The 11,581-nt window shown below is 49.7% G+C and overlaps 1 protein-coding gene across 1 annotated transcript in view; it reads left to right on the top strand.

The window, feature by feature from the left end:
• HK1 (hexokinase 1) overlaps positions 1 to 11,581 on the top strand; it is an 80,697-nt gene that overhangs the window by 13,001 nt on the left and 56,115 nt on the right. The gene's annotated exons all lie outside the window — the stretch shown is intronic.

The raw sequence follows: 11,581 nt of genomic DNA, 5'->3' as shown, positions 1-11,581 counted from the left end.
TTTTTTTTTGAGATAGAGCCTCAAGCCTTGGGTAGAGCACTGTAGTGTCACAGCTCACAGCAACCTCCAACTCCTGGGCTTAAGTGATTCTCTTGTCTCAGCCTCCCGAGTAGCTGGGACTACAGGCACCCGCTACAATGCATGGCTATTTTTTGGTTGTAGTTGTCATTGTTTGGCAGGCCTGGGTTGGATTTGAACCTACCAGCTCTGGTGTATGTGGCTGGCGCCTTAGCCTCTTGAGCTACAGATGCCACCCAGGCTTTTTTTTTCTTTTTTTTAATATTGTATTTGTTATTGTTGTTTGGCAGGCCTTGGCCGGGCTCTAACCCACCAGCTCCAGTGTATGTGGCTGGTGCTGTAACTACTGAGCTATAGGAGCGGAGCCAACCCCTCTGACTTGAGCTAGGTGGCTGTGGGGTGGATGGCTGTTGCAGTGTTTTCTGCCCACTTACCAATTTAGAGAATAGGCACTTGGGAAATGTACAGAACTTAACAAATGCCGGGCGTTATCACTGTTATTCACCCAGAACCCACCTTGAGTAGGCAGGTGAGGGCTGTCGCTTCCTGGATAACAGAGGGTAGGCAGACAGTGAGACCTCTGAGGCAGGGGAGAGGGAGGATCCTGGGTACTGTTCTGCCTTTGCCTCAAATTGTGTGTGAAGATCTCATGGACCATCTGCATGTCTGTGTTCCCTGGCTAAATAAACAGATGAAAATGCCAGCACAGGTTTCTGAAATGCCCATGTTCTGAGGAATCCAAGTGCCATTGAGCTTCTGTGTCTGCCATAGGTGAGAGAGAGAGAGAGAGAGGACAGTTTTTGTTATTGCTGTTTTTTTTTTTTTAATTTATTGTTGGGGATTCATTGAGGGTACAAGAAACCAGGTTTCACTGATTGCATTTGTTAGGTAAAGTCCCTCTTACAATCGTGTCTTGCCCCCCAAAGGTGTGGCCCTGTTATTGCTGTTTTATCAATGGAAACACAGAAATAGAAATCCCTTACTCAAGGTCATAGAGGGAGGCAGTGCTGCCCTGCAGGGTGACTGAGGGCTTTCAGTTTCTAGCCCAGCAACACCCACCACTGTAGTATCTGCCCGTCACAGCATTAGGGTTTGGTTGTCCCACAGTTAAAGTAAACCTGTCTACACTCAGATCCTCTCTTCCCTCTTGTGGGGAAGTGCCTGGGACACTTGAGTCTGGAGGCTGGCCCTTCCTGAGCCATCCACCAGGAAGCTTAGAATTGAGCCTGTTGTTCCTGCCCCACCACATTCCAGGGCTCTTCTGTTTCCCTTGGGAGAAGGAGACTCTTTTATTTTTAGCTAGTTCAGTGCCACAGCTTTGTTTTCTTCCTGGGCAAGAGCTTGGTCACTCTTACCAGCCAGGAAGCTCCTATTCATGGGTGCCAGGGTCACTAGGAGAACCTTGCACATGACCTCAGGGCCCTACATTGGTCCTCTTAGGAAGTGGAGGCTGGAGAATAAGGGAAGGTGCTGAGCTTGGGTTGCTGGGTGCTTAGGGCATTTTGCTTAACTGCGTGGTCCTAGGTTCTTCCTGTGTAAGATGGGGTCAGCAGTGTACATCTTACACGTTGTGCAGATTTGGATCAGGGCAGCTGAAAGTGCTCACTGCGGGCCCCATTCACATTCCTGTTCCTAGAACCTCAGTTTTTCATCAAGAATGGGATCCTAGGGTGGTGCCTGTGGCTCAGTGAGTAGGGCGCCCGCCGCATGTACCCAGGGTGGCGGGTTGGAACCTGGCCCTGGCCAAACTGCAACAATAACAAAAAATAGCTGGGTGTTGTGGTGGGCACCTGTAGTTCCAGCGATTGGGGAGGCTGAGGCAAGAGAAAACCCAGGAGTTGGAGGTTGCTGTGAACTGTGACACCACAGTACTCTACTGAGGGCAACAAAGTGAGACTCTTGTCTCTAAAAAAAAAAAAAAAAGAGAGATCCTGGGCTTGGTGCCCATAGCTCAGTGGTTAGGGCACTGGTCACATACACCGGGACTGGTGGGTTTGAAACTGGCCTGGGCCTGCTAAACAACAATGACAATACCAACCAAAAAATAGCCGGACGGGTAGTGCCTGTGGCTCAAAGGAGAAGGGCACCAACCCCATATACCGGAGGTGGCGGGTTCAAAACCCAGCCGTGGCCAAAAACTACAAAAAAAAAAAAAAAGGCCGGACATGGCTCAGCGCCTGTAGCTCAAGCAGCTTAAGGTGCCAGCCACATGCACCTGAGCTGGCCGGTTCAAATCTAACCTGGGCCCACCAAATAACAAGGACAGCTGGAACCAAAAAATAGCTGGGCGTTGTGGTGGACACCTATAGTCCCAGCTACTTGGAAGGCTGAGGCAGGAGAGTCGCTTGAGCCCAGGAGTTGGAGGTTGCTGTGAGCTGTGATGCCAAGGCACTCTACCCAAGCTGTCTATTCAGACAGCTTGAGGCTCTGTCTCAAAAAAAAAAATAGCTGGGTGTTGTGGCTTGTGCCAGTAGTCCCAGCTATTTGGGAGGCTGAGGCAAGAGAATCACTTAAGCCCAAGAGTTTGAGGTTGCTGTGAGCTATGATATCATAGCACTCTACCGGGGCGACATAGTGAGACTCTGTTTCAAAAAGAAAAGGAATGGGATCCTGTTTTCTTCCTGATTTGTGGTGAGTTGTATGAACAGTCTGTGGTGCTTAGCCCATGCTGGTTCTAACAGAACCAGCTGTTGAAAAGCACTGAGAGATTTGTATGGTCCTGGAAGACGAGATTGGGGAGGGTTTTAGTGCCTGAGGGATGCTCTGGCACAGGTTGCCCCCGAGGAGCCTCTGCACTGGAGAGTTCCCAGACACATTTCCTCTGGTGCTTTGTGGATGATTCAGTGTTCTCCGGGAAGCTTGAGTAGGGGACTGAGAATCTGAGTATCTTTAGGGCTCTCTATCCCTCTGGGCCTCAGCTGTACAAGGGAGTTGTTGGAAGAAGAAGATAGAGGTTGGAAATGCCTGGAATTCACAGCATCTCAGAGAGAGACTTCAATGAAGGGCGGCTGCTGAGGGAGAAGGGCTGGGCTATTTAGGGAAGAAGAGTCTCTGGACCTTATCTGAGACCTCCTTGGGCTAGGCGTTACCCGAGACCTCCCGCCCAGCCACGGAGCCACCCAGCCTAGCTGAGGAGCTAACATGTGGCACCATCCGAGGGCTGGGGGCACACAAAAGGCCCTGAAGGCATGGTCCCTGCACCCCTGGGCACTCACTCTCTAGCTGTTGGCACAGATCATGTGTGGGTCCCTGCAGCACCTGAGAAAGACATACCAGGACGTTTTCCCTGGGCAAGTTGACTCCTGCGTAGAGAACACCAGAGGCCGAGGGGATGCTGAGGAGAAGAGTGGACAGTGTGGGGCGGGGCGGATCATGGCATGTTCTTCAGAGAAGGTAAGTGGGAAGGTGGCCTTGGGAGAAAGAAAGAGGAGGGGACCCGAGAGTCTATTTATAGGCCAAGGAAGCAAGTGCCCTATAGTGCTGTGAGGAAGGGCCTTTGGGGGTACTGAGCCATTGTCAAGGCCTTGGGTGGCAGGAGGGTACTGGGAGGTGGTATTTGCACCAGGTCAAAGTTGTCAGCTCTCGTGGCCTACCTCCTCTGCTTACAGGCCGGTTGTGGAGAGTGGCACATTCTCAGCTAACACCTACTACAGTGAGGTGGGGCAAGGTGGCTATGGGTGCCATGTCTGGGCAGGAAAAGGAGTCTGGAGGTGCTGGATTGGCACAGACCACAGTGGAGGGTTGGGTTGGGCCAGTGCCGTGGGCTTGCTATGGCTGTGAACTTCCTTCCCAGGACTGTGTGAAAGAGGAAGGAGCAGATAAGATAGCTTGTAGTGGGATCCTAGCTGGAGGGTGCACAGCCGCGTGGTGTACTGTCTGTAAGGTAGAGGAACTTGCTGTTCTGGGGTGCTGGCACTGTGACAGGGTACTCTACGTCTCCCTCTCAGGGCCCAGGTTGATGTTGGGCTGAGGGGCAGGAGCACAGGACTAAGCATTGGGAGCTTGGTGTCCACTCTAGTTCTCTTGCCAACTCGAGGTCACCTTGGCCAGTGGAGGGACCTCCCAGCCTCTGATTTTTCCTGAGGGTATTGGAAGTGATGATACCCTTGCCTCTGGAGACAGGATGCGCAAGGACCATGGGTGAAAGTGCCATGCAGGGTAGAAAAGCCTCTATAGATCAGTCATATGAACACACCACGTGACAGATGGAAAGACAGAGGTGTCTGCAGGATGATAAAGCCAGAGATCAAATGCAGGCGGCTGTATTGCTCTGGCTGTGCCCTGTCTTAGAACTAGGCAGGCTCCTGAAGAAATCGCAAGTATGGCTCTGTGAATTTTAGTCTTAGAGACAGTGTCCAGAGGAAATGGGAAGGTGGAGTTAAGATTTCTTTTTTTTTTTACCCTAAGAGACAGAGTTTCACTTTTTTGTCCTCTGTAGAGTGCTGCGGTGTCACAGCTCATAGCAATCTCCAACTCCTGGGCTTAGGCAATTCTCTTGCCTCAGCCTCCCGAGTAGCTGGGACTATAGGCGCCCACCACAATACCCAGCTATTTTTTTGTTGCAGTTTCGTCGGGTTCTAACCCCACCACCCTCGGTATATGGGGCCAGCGCCCTACCCACTGAGCTGCAAAGCGCCACCTGGAGTTAAGGTTTCAAAGGAGAAAGTGTCTATGATATAATTCCATGTTTGATTTTTTTTTTTTTGAGACAGAGCCTGAAGCTGTCCCCCTGGTTAGAGTGCCGTGGCATAGCTCACAGCAACCTCCAACTCCTGGGCTCAAGCGAGACTCCTGCCTCCACCTCCCAAGTTGCTGGGACCATAGGCGCCTGCCACAACGCCTGGCTGTTTTTTTCAGTTGTAGCCATCATTGTTATTTGGCGGGCCAGGGCTGGATTTGAATCCGCCACGTTAGGTGTATGCGGCTGGCGCCTTAGCCACTTGAGCCTCAGGCACCAAGAAACCCCTAATGTCTATATGCCTGTTCAGGTAGGAAAATAATTCTAGAACGTAAAGCAGGGATATCTCTTGGGAGGTTGGGGGAAGAACTCATACTTTTTACTTTTATGTATTTATGTGACATTTGAATATTTTTTACAATAAGTAAATATACGTACATATGTATGTATGTATCTATCTATCTATATATATGTATATATTTTTTTTTTTTTTGAGACAGAGTCTCACTTTGTTAGCCTTGGTAGAATGCTGTGGTATCATAGCTCACAGCATCCTTAAACTCCTGGGCTCAAGCAATCCTCTTTCCTCAGTCTCCCAAGCAGCTGGGACTGTAGGCGCCCACCACACGTCCAGTTATCTCTTGCTCAGCCTGGTCTCGAACTCATGAGCTCAAGCTGTCTGCCCATCTTGGCCTCCCAGAGTGCTATGATTACAGGCGTGAGCCACCTCTCGCCTTTATTATTATTGTTATTGTTATTTTAAAAAGCAGTTTAAATGTCTCAGAGGAATTTTGTCAGAATCTTTCATTTGCTATATTTATAGGCCTATTGCAACTGAGCTTTGCTTTTTCACAAAATGAGCCAATGGCACTGTAATAGATGCATTTTTTAGGTATTTAGGTGAAAGAGTTGGGGACACATGATTATGTCACTTAGGCAGAGATGGGAGGGGAGGAAATGATACTGGGTATTTGCTTTGTTTTGGGGGACATTATTAAAATCCTCCCCAGAGCCTTCTGAAGTGGATGTATTACTATCCCCATATTTAAAAAAAATTTTAATATTTATTGCTATTTATTTATTTAGAGATGGAATCTTACTTTCTTGCCCTTGGTAGAGTTCTGTGGTGTTATAGCTCACAGCAACTTCAAACTCTTGAACTCAAGCCTTCCTCTTGCCTCGGCCTTGATCTTCTTGCCTAAGTCTTCCAAGTAGCTGGGACTACAGGTGTCTGCCACCATGCCTGGCTAGTTTTTAGAGAAGTGTCTTACTCTTGCTCAGGCTGGTCTTGAACTCCTGAGCTCAGATAATCCTCCTGCCTCGGCCTCCCAGAGTGCTAGGATTACAGGCATGAGCCAGCACACCTGGCTACTATCCACATCTTAAGTGAGGAAAGCAGTAACTCAAATTAAGTGACTTGTCCAAAGTCACACAGCTAATAAATAAATGGGATTGAGCCAGCTGTCTTTGTTCACAGCCTGGTCTACTTCTCAACATGTGAGAAAGAATGGAAATGCTGAAGAAGAATCTCCGAATGAGGGGGCCACAAGATCTAGGATCTAGACCCCGCTGCCACTTCATAAACCACAGGACTTTGTATGAATTATGGGTCTTCCTTATAAAATGATGTCTCTCCTGCCTGCTTCACCGGGGGGTAGTCACAGGAGAAAGGGAACTAACACTAAAGCACCTGCTTCAGGCCTGGCTCCTGGCAGCCCTAAACTCATTTCCTCTCTTCCTGCAGAGTTTAAATGGGATAAATTATGTGAAAGTCCTGTGTGTGAACACAGCAAAGCCTTCTGCAAATGTGAACTATTATTAGTACTATTAATGAGCATGCAGAACCTAGTCTTCCAGTCAGTCTTCTTAGCAAGGGGAAGTGAATCTGATGTTGAAATTTTTGCTCTGCCCTTAAGCTAACGTCCTTCTTAACTCTTAGTGTCCTCAAGTTCCTTTGCAAGTGAAAAGCGTCTCACTTGGAACATTCATTTTAAAGGCCAACTTCAGTCACACCTGTTGTTCTGCTTCATGCTTGATCTTCATGGGAGAATGGATGAGAGAAGGAATGAAATTTTCCATGCCTGTGCCCGTTCCATGGGGGGTGGGGATGCCTGGGTTGGTTACCAGTGGTTACCAGTGCCTCCTCCTATGACTGGCCTGCTTACTTGGGCATGTCCAGTCTTGAATTTGTTTTTTTGTGGTGTTCTGTTTGGAGCAGGGGGCAGGGATGGGGTCAGGTACGGAAAGGTATGTGGTTTTAGCTCAATGCCAGGCTGTTGGGTTCCTTCATTAGCTGGAGGGCTCTGGTGAGGCTGTGCTCTCTCTGCTGATGGCGTCCTCCTGCCTCCCTGGGAGTGTCATGACCCCTTGAACGGTGTTTTGGGCAAGAGTGCCCACCCTGTGCAGCCAGCCTGGCTTCCACCCATGAGAGAGGCTCTTCCTTCCTGGTGGTGGTTGACAGAGGTACTGGAGGCTGGGTGGGCATCCTTCTCAGTCTCAGGCCAGAGTCTGCAGGGCTCAGCGTGGCTCTGGTATTTGGTGTCCAGGTGTTTGGGGCCTGGCTCCTCCCCATTCTCTCCCAACCTGGCCTGAGCCCCACACACATTTGAGCACCCTAGGGGTTCCTATCATGGTTCTGCTAAGCCTCCATTTCATGTTTCATGACATTCTCTGAAGGGTGAAGGCCAGGGCTTTCAGTAGATGCAGGCAGAAGAGGTGCTGCGCTGTGTCCTCTCCATCACCAAAATGTAGGGTGGGGAAGGGGTTCTTTGGGGCCAGCATTTGGCCATAGCAATGAAGCACCAGTGGTTTGCAGGAAGCATCGTAAGAGAAGGGGACAGGATTTAGGAAATGTGTGTGTGTGTGTGAGAGAGAGAGAGAGAGGAGAGAGAGAGAGAGAAAGAAACAGATCTGGAGATACTATGGAGAAGAGGACAAATATAAAGAAGATGAAAGGGCCACAGGCTTCAGCCAAATCCCCAGAGTCAGCCTTTCTTTTTTTTTTTTTTGAGACAGAGCCTCAAGCTGTCCCCCCGGGTAGAGTGGCATCACAGCTTGCAGCAACCTCCAACTCCTGGGCTCAAGCAAGTCTCCTGCTTCTGCCTCCCAAGTAGCTGGGGCCACAGGCGCCTGCCACAACGCCTGGCTATTTTTTGGTTGCAGCCATCATTGTTGCTTGGCGGGCCCGGGCTGGATTCGAACCCACCACCTTAGGTGTATGTGGCTGGCGCCTTAGCCACTTGAGCCACAGGCGCCAAGCTGAGTCAGCCTTTCTTCCTGGGTGTTTTGCAGAGATCTGAAGCAAATGGGCAGGAGTGACTTCCCCACTGGCCTGCTTCCTCCCTCCCTCTACCTACCACTCATTCTCAGCTTCCCTTTCCAGGTAGATAGGTGCCAGGCAGGGCTGGTCTGAAGGAGCTTGGTGGGGGCACTGGGTACTCTGGGCTCCTGGGAGATGTCTGCAGGTGTCTCCTGTCATGGTTTTCTTTCTTTCTTTTTTTTTTTTTGAGAGTCTCACTATGGCATCCTTGGTAGAGCGCAGTGTAGTCACAGCTCACAACAACCTCAAACTCTTGGGCTTAAGCGAGTCTTTTACCTCAGCCTCCTAAATAGCTGGGATTACAGGACCTGCCACCACACCTGGCTATTTTTGTTGTTGTTGTTATTGCAGTTGTCATTGTTGTTTTAGCTGCCCCAGGCTGGGTTCAAACCTTCCAGCCTTGGTGTATGTGGCTGGCGCCCTACCCACTAAGCTCCGGGTACTGCCCTGATGTGGTTTTATCTAGTGCTTCCACAGTCCACAGGGTGTGTGTCTGCTGAGTCCTGAATCAGGTGCCTGCCTGGTCAAAGTGGTGGGTACAGGGAGGTGCCTTCTTCCTGGCTGGTCCAGCCCCAGGTCCAGGATCTATGCAGGGTCAGTGGCCCCTCCTGACCCACTGAGGGCAGTGGAGAGAAGGGACTTTCTTTGTCTTGTCTTCATTCACATAGGTCCAGGAGGCCTCAATTTTGGTTCCAGCCCTGCTGTGGTGCTATGGTTGTACCCCAGTTTTGACTCCAATGTGTCCTTGCTAAGAGGGGTTGTCTCTGACTCATGAACCTGAACGAGAGAAGGAAAGCCCTCCTTCCATAGCCGCTTAGGTGCCAGCCTTTCTTCTACATCCCCAAGCTACTTTTCCATTTGAGCTTCTACTTGAGTTTGACTGAAGTGTTGAGATTCTTGGATCAGAGCTGAGCCTCGAGTTAAGAGGCAAGATGGCTGTGGAGCTATGGAGAGCCCTGCCTTTTGTAGAAGCTTCTGCCTGTCTAGTTGGAAAACCTCAACGGCCCTACTTGGGTCTGTCCTCTGCAGAGTAGGGGGACCGGCCTTCCCCAAGGGGTGGGCATGATTGTGCAGAGGAGACAGCTGTGGGCTTTGAAATAATCAGCCTCAGTTTCTATATCTGTAGAATGGGGATTAAGAACATCTCTATGACAGTTTTGAAAGTTAAATGACATAGTAGATATGAAATCACTTGATATGTACTGTAAAGCCACAATATAAAGTGTTCCAGCACCTAGCGTTATTTGAATTCTTCCTTTGTGCCAGGCAACAGGGTGAATTCCAAAGATCTATTCAGCATGTCTCCTTCCCCTGGGCAACTTGCACGGTCTTAGAGGAGATGGATGTGACAATACACAGGTGATCATGACAGAGCGTGAGGACACTGGAGAAGCTACATGTGGCTAATGCTGCACTGTCTTGAATCTGCTTCCCGATTCTATGGTCTCCCAGGCAGACAGCTTGGTCCTTCAGAAACCCAAATCTCATCACCATCATATTCTCATTAAAGCCATGCCAAGGCTTGCTTGTGCTTTGGGATCCAGTCTAAATTTGTTCATGTGCCTTATTAGGCCCTGTGTAGTTTAGCCTGCATGATTGTCCAGGAGTCCTGTGGGGAGCATGAGCCCTGGGGACCAGAGTGGGAAGGCTGTGTAGGACCAAATAATGCAAAAGTGACCTAGGACAGAGGACTCTTTGCCCTTGAGTCAGGATGGTTCCATCCACTTGAAATGTGGGGATGAAATGCCATTTTTTTTTTCTTTTCTTTTTTTTAAAGACAGAGTCTCATCTTTCATCCTGGGTAGAGTGCCAAGGTATCATCACTCACAGCAACCTCAAACTTTTGGGCTTGAGCAATCTTCTTGCCTCAGCTTTCCAAGTAGCTGGTACTATAGGCATGTGCCAACAGGCCTGGATAGTTTTTCTAATTTTTTATTTTTTATTTTTAGTAGAGATGGGTCTTGCTCTTGCTCAGGCTGGTCTTAAACTTCTGAGCTCAAGGGTTCCACCCACCTTGGCCTCCCAGATTGCTAGGATTATAGGCATGAGCCACCCTGCCTGGCCCAACATACCATTCTTAGAAGCAAATCAGCGTGAAGATGTTTTCAGCCTTGTTGGGTCATAAATTTGTCTTTTGATCCGCCAGGAGCCTTCTGTGTGCCAGGCTCCATGCAGGGCACTGGGGAGGTTGAGGTGACAAGCCCAGAAAGCTGGGATCCAGGCCAGATCATGCCAAGGGATCGGTGCTCAGGGAGGGGGTTGTATCTAGCCTGAGGGACTTTAGGAGGAAGTGATATTTGATCTGAACCTTGAAGGTTAGGTGAGATTTGGATAGCTGGGAAGAAAAGGAAGGGTATTTCAGGGGGAGATGATAGCAGAGGCAGGAAAGCCCAGGGCACCTACCAGGAGTGGTAGAGGTAGTGTGGCCAGAGTTTCAGAGCACATGGAGCCACATGCACAGTGCAGTTTCCTTGGTGATGGGGCATTGCACGACTTTGCTCAGGTTTGCACTTTAAAAGGCTAATGTGTCAGTGGTGTAAAAGACGAGTGGAAGGGAAAGAGTGAAGATAAAAAACTCTAGCAGTGGGCAAGTCATCAGTTTATCTAGGCACATGGTTTACCAGGGCTCCCTTAAGTGAGGAGTGGCAGAAAGTGGTGGACTCTACCAGTGGCACCATGAGGACAGGTGCCTAGCCACAATGCCACGCACGAGAGTAGTGCTTAGTAAATACTTTTCTTTTTTTTGAGACGAATTCTCACGATGTTGCCGTGGGTAGGGTGCTGTGGTGTCACAGCTCACAGCAACTTGAAACCCTTTGGCTTAAGTGATTCTCTTGCCTCAGCCTCCCAAGTAGCTGGGACTATAGGCGCCTGTCACAAGAGTCTGGCTATTTTTTTTGTTGCAGTTGTCATTGTTTGGCTGGCCCATGCCGGGTTTGAACCCACCAGCCTTGGTGTATGTGGCTGGCGCTGTAACCACCGTGCTACAGGTGCTAAGTCAGTAAATACTTTTTGAGAGAATAAATGGGAAGGTGCTATGAAGGAAGAATAACCCGTGATGGCCAGTGACAATCTAGGGACCCTGGGAAGCTTGAGGAGAATGGGAAACTCAAGAAGAGGAGCAGGTTGGGTTAATCCTCATGGAGGGTGGGAGTGTTCCATTGGAAATATGGGCACATGGGCATGGGAGCCCCCGGGGGCTGTCTCCATACTTTCTGAGGCTAGGGTTAAGGTCTCTGTGCTCTGGACCAATTGCCCCATGTTCTGGGAAGGGCACCAACCCTTGGGCCACCATTTCTACCTTCCTAGAAGTTAAGTCTAAGGAAACCTCCCGGCACCACTGTCTCATGTTGACAATAGCAGGGATTTATTGAACACTTACTGTCTTCTCATTGCTTCTCTGTCTCATCTGATCTTACAGTGTCCTTCAGGTTAGGTCCTATTTGTCAGTTTTTCAGTTGAAGAAACCGAAAGCTGGCTCGGTGCCTGTGGCTCAAGCGGCTAAGGCACCAGCCACATACACCTAAGGTGGCGGGTTCGAATCCCCAGCCTGGGCCCGCCAAACA

This window comes from Otolemur garnettii, unplaced genomic scaffold, assembly GCF_000181295.1.
Source record: "Otolemur garnettii isolate 467f Iridium unplaced genomic scaffold, OtoGar3 scaffold00008, whole genome shotgun sequence".
In the NCBI taxonomy this organism is placed as follows: Eukaryota; Metazoa; Chordata; class Mammalia; order Primates; family Galagidae; genus Otolemur; species Otolemur garnettii.
Note: the sequence above shows the minus strand (reverse complement) of the source record. Positions and strands in the feature narration are given on the sequence as shown.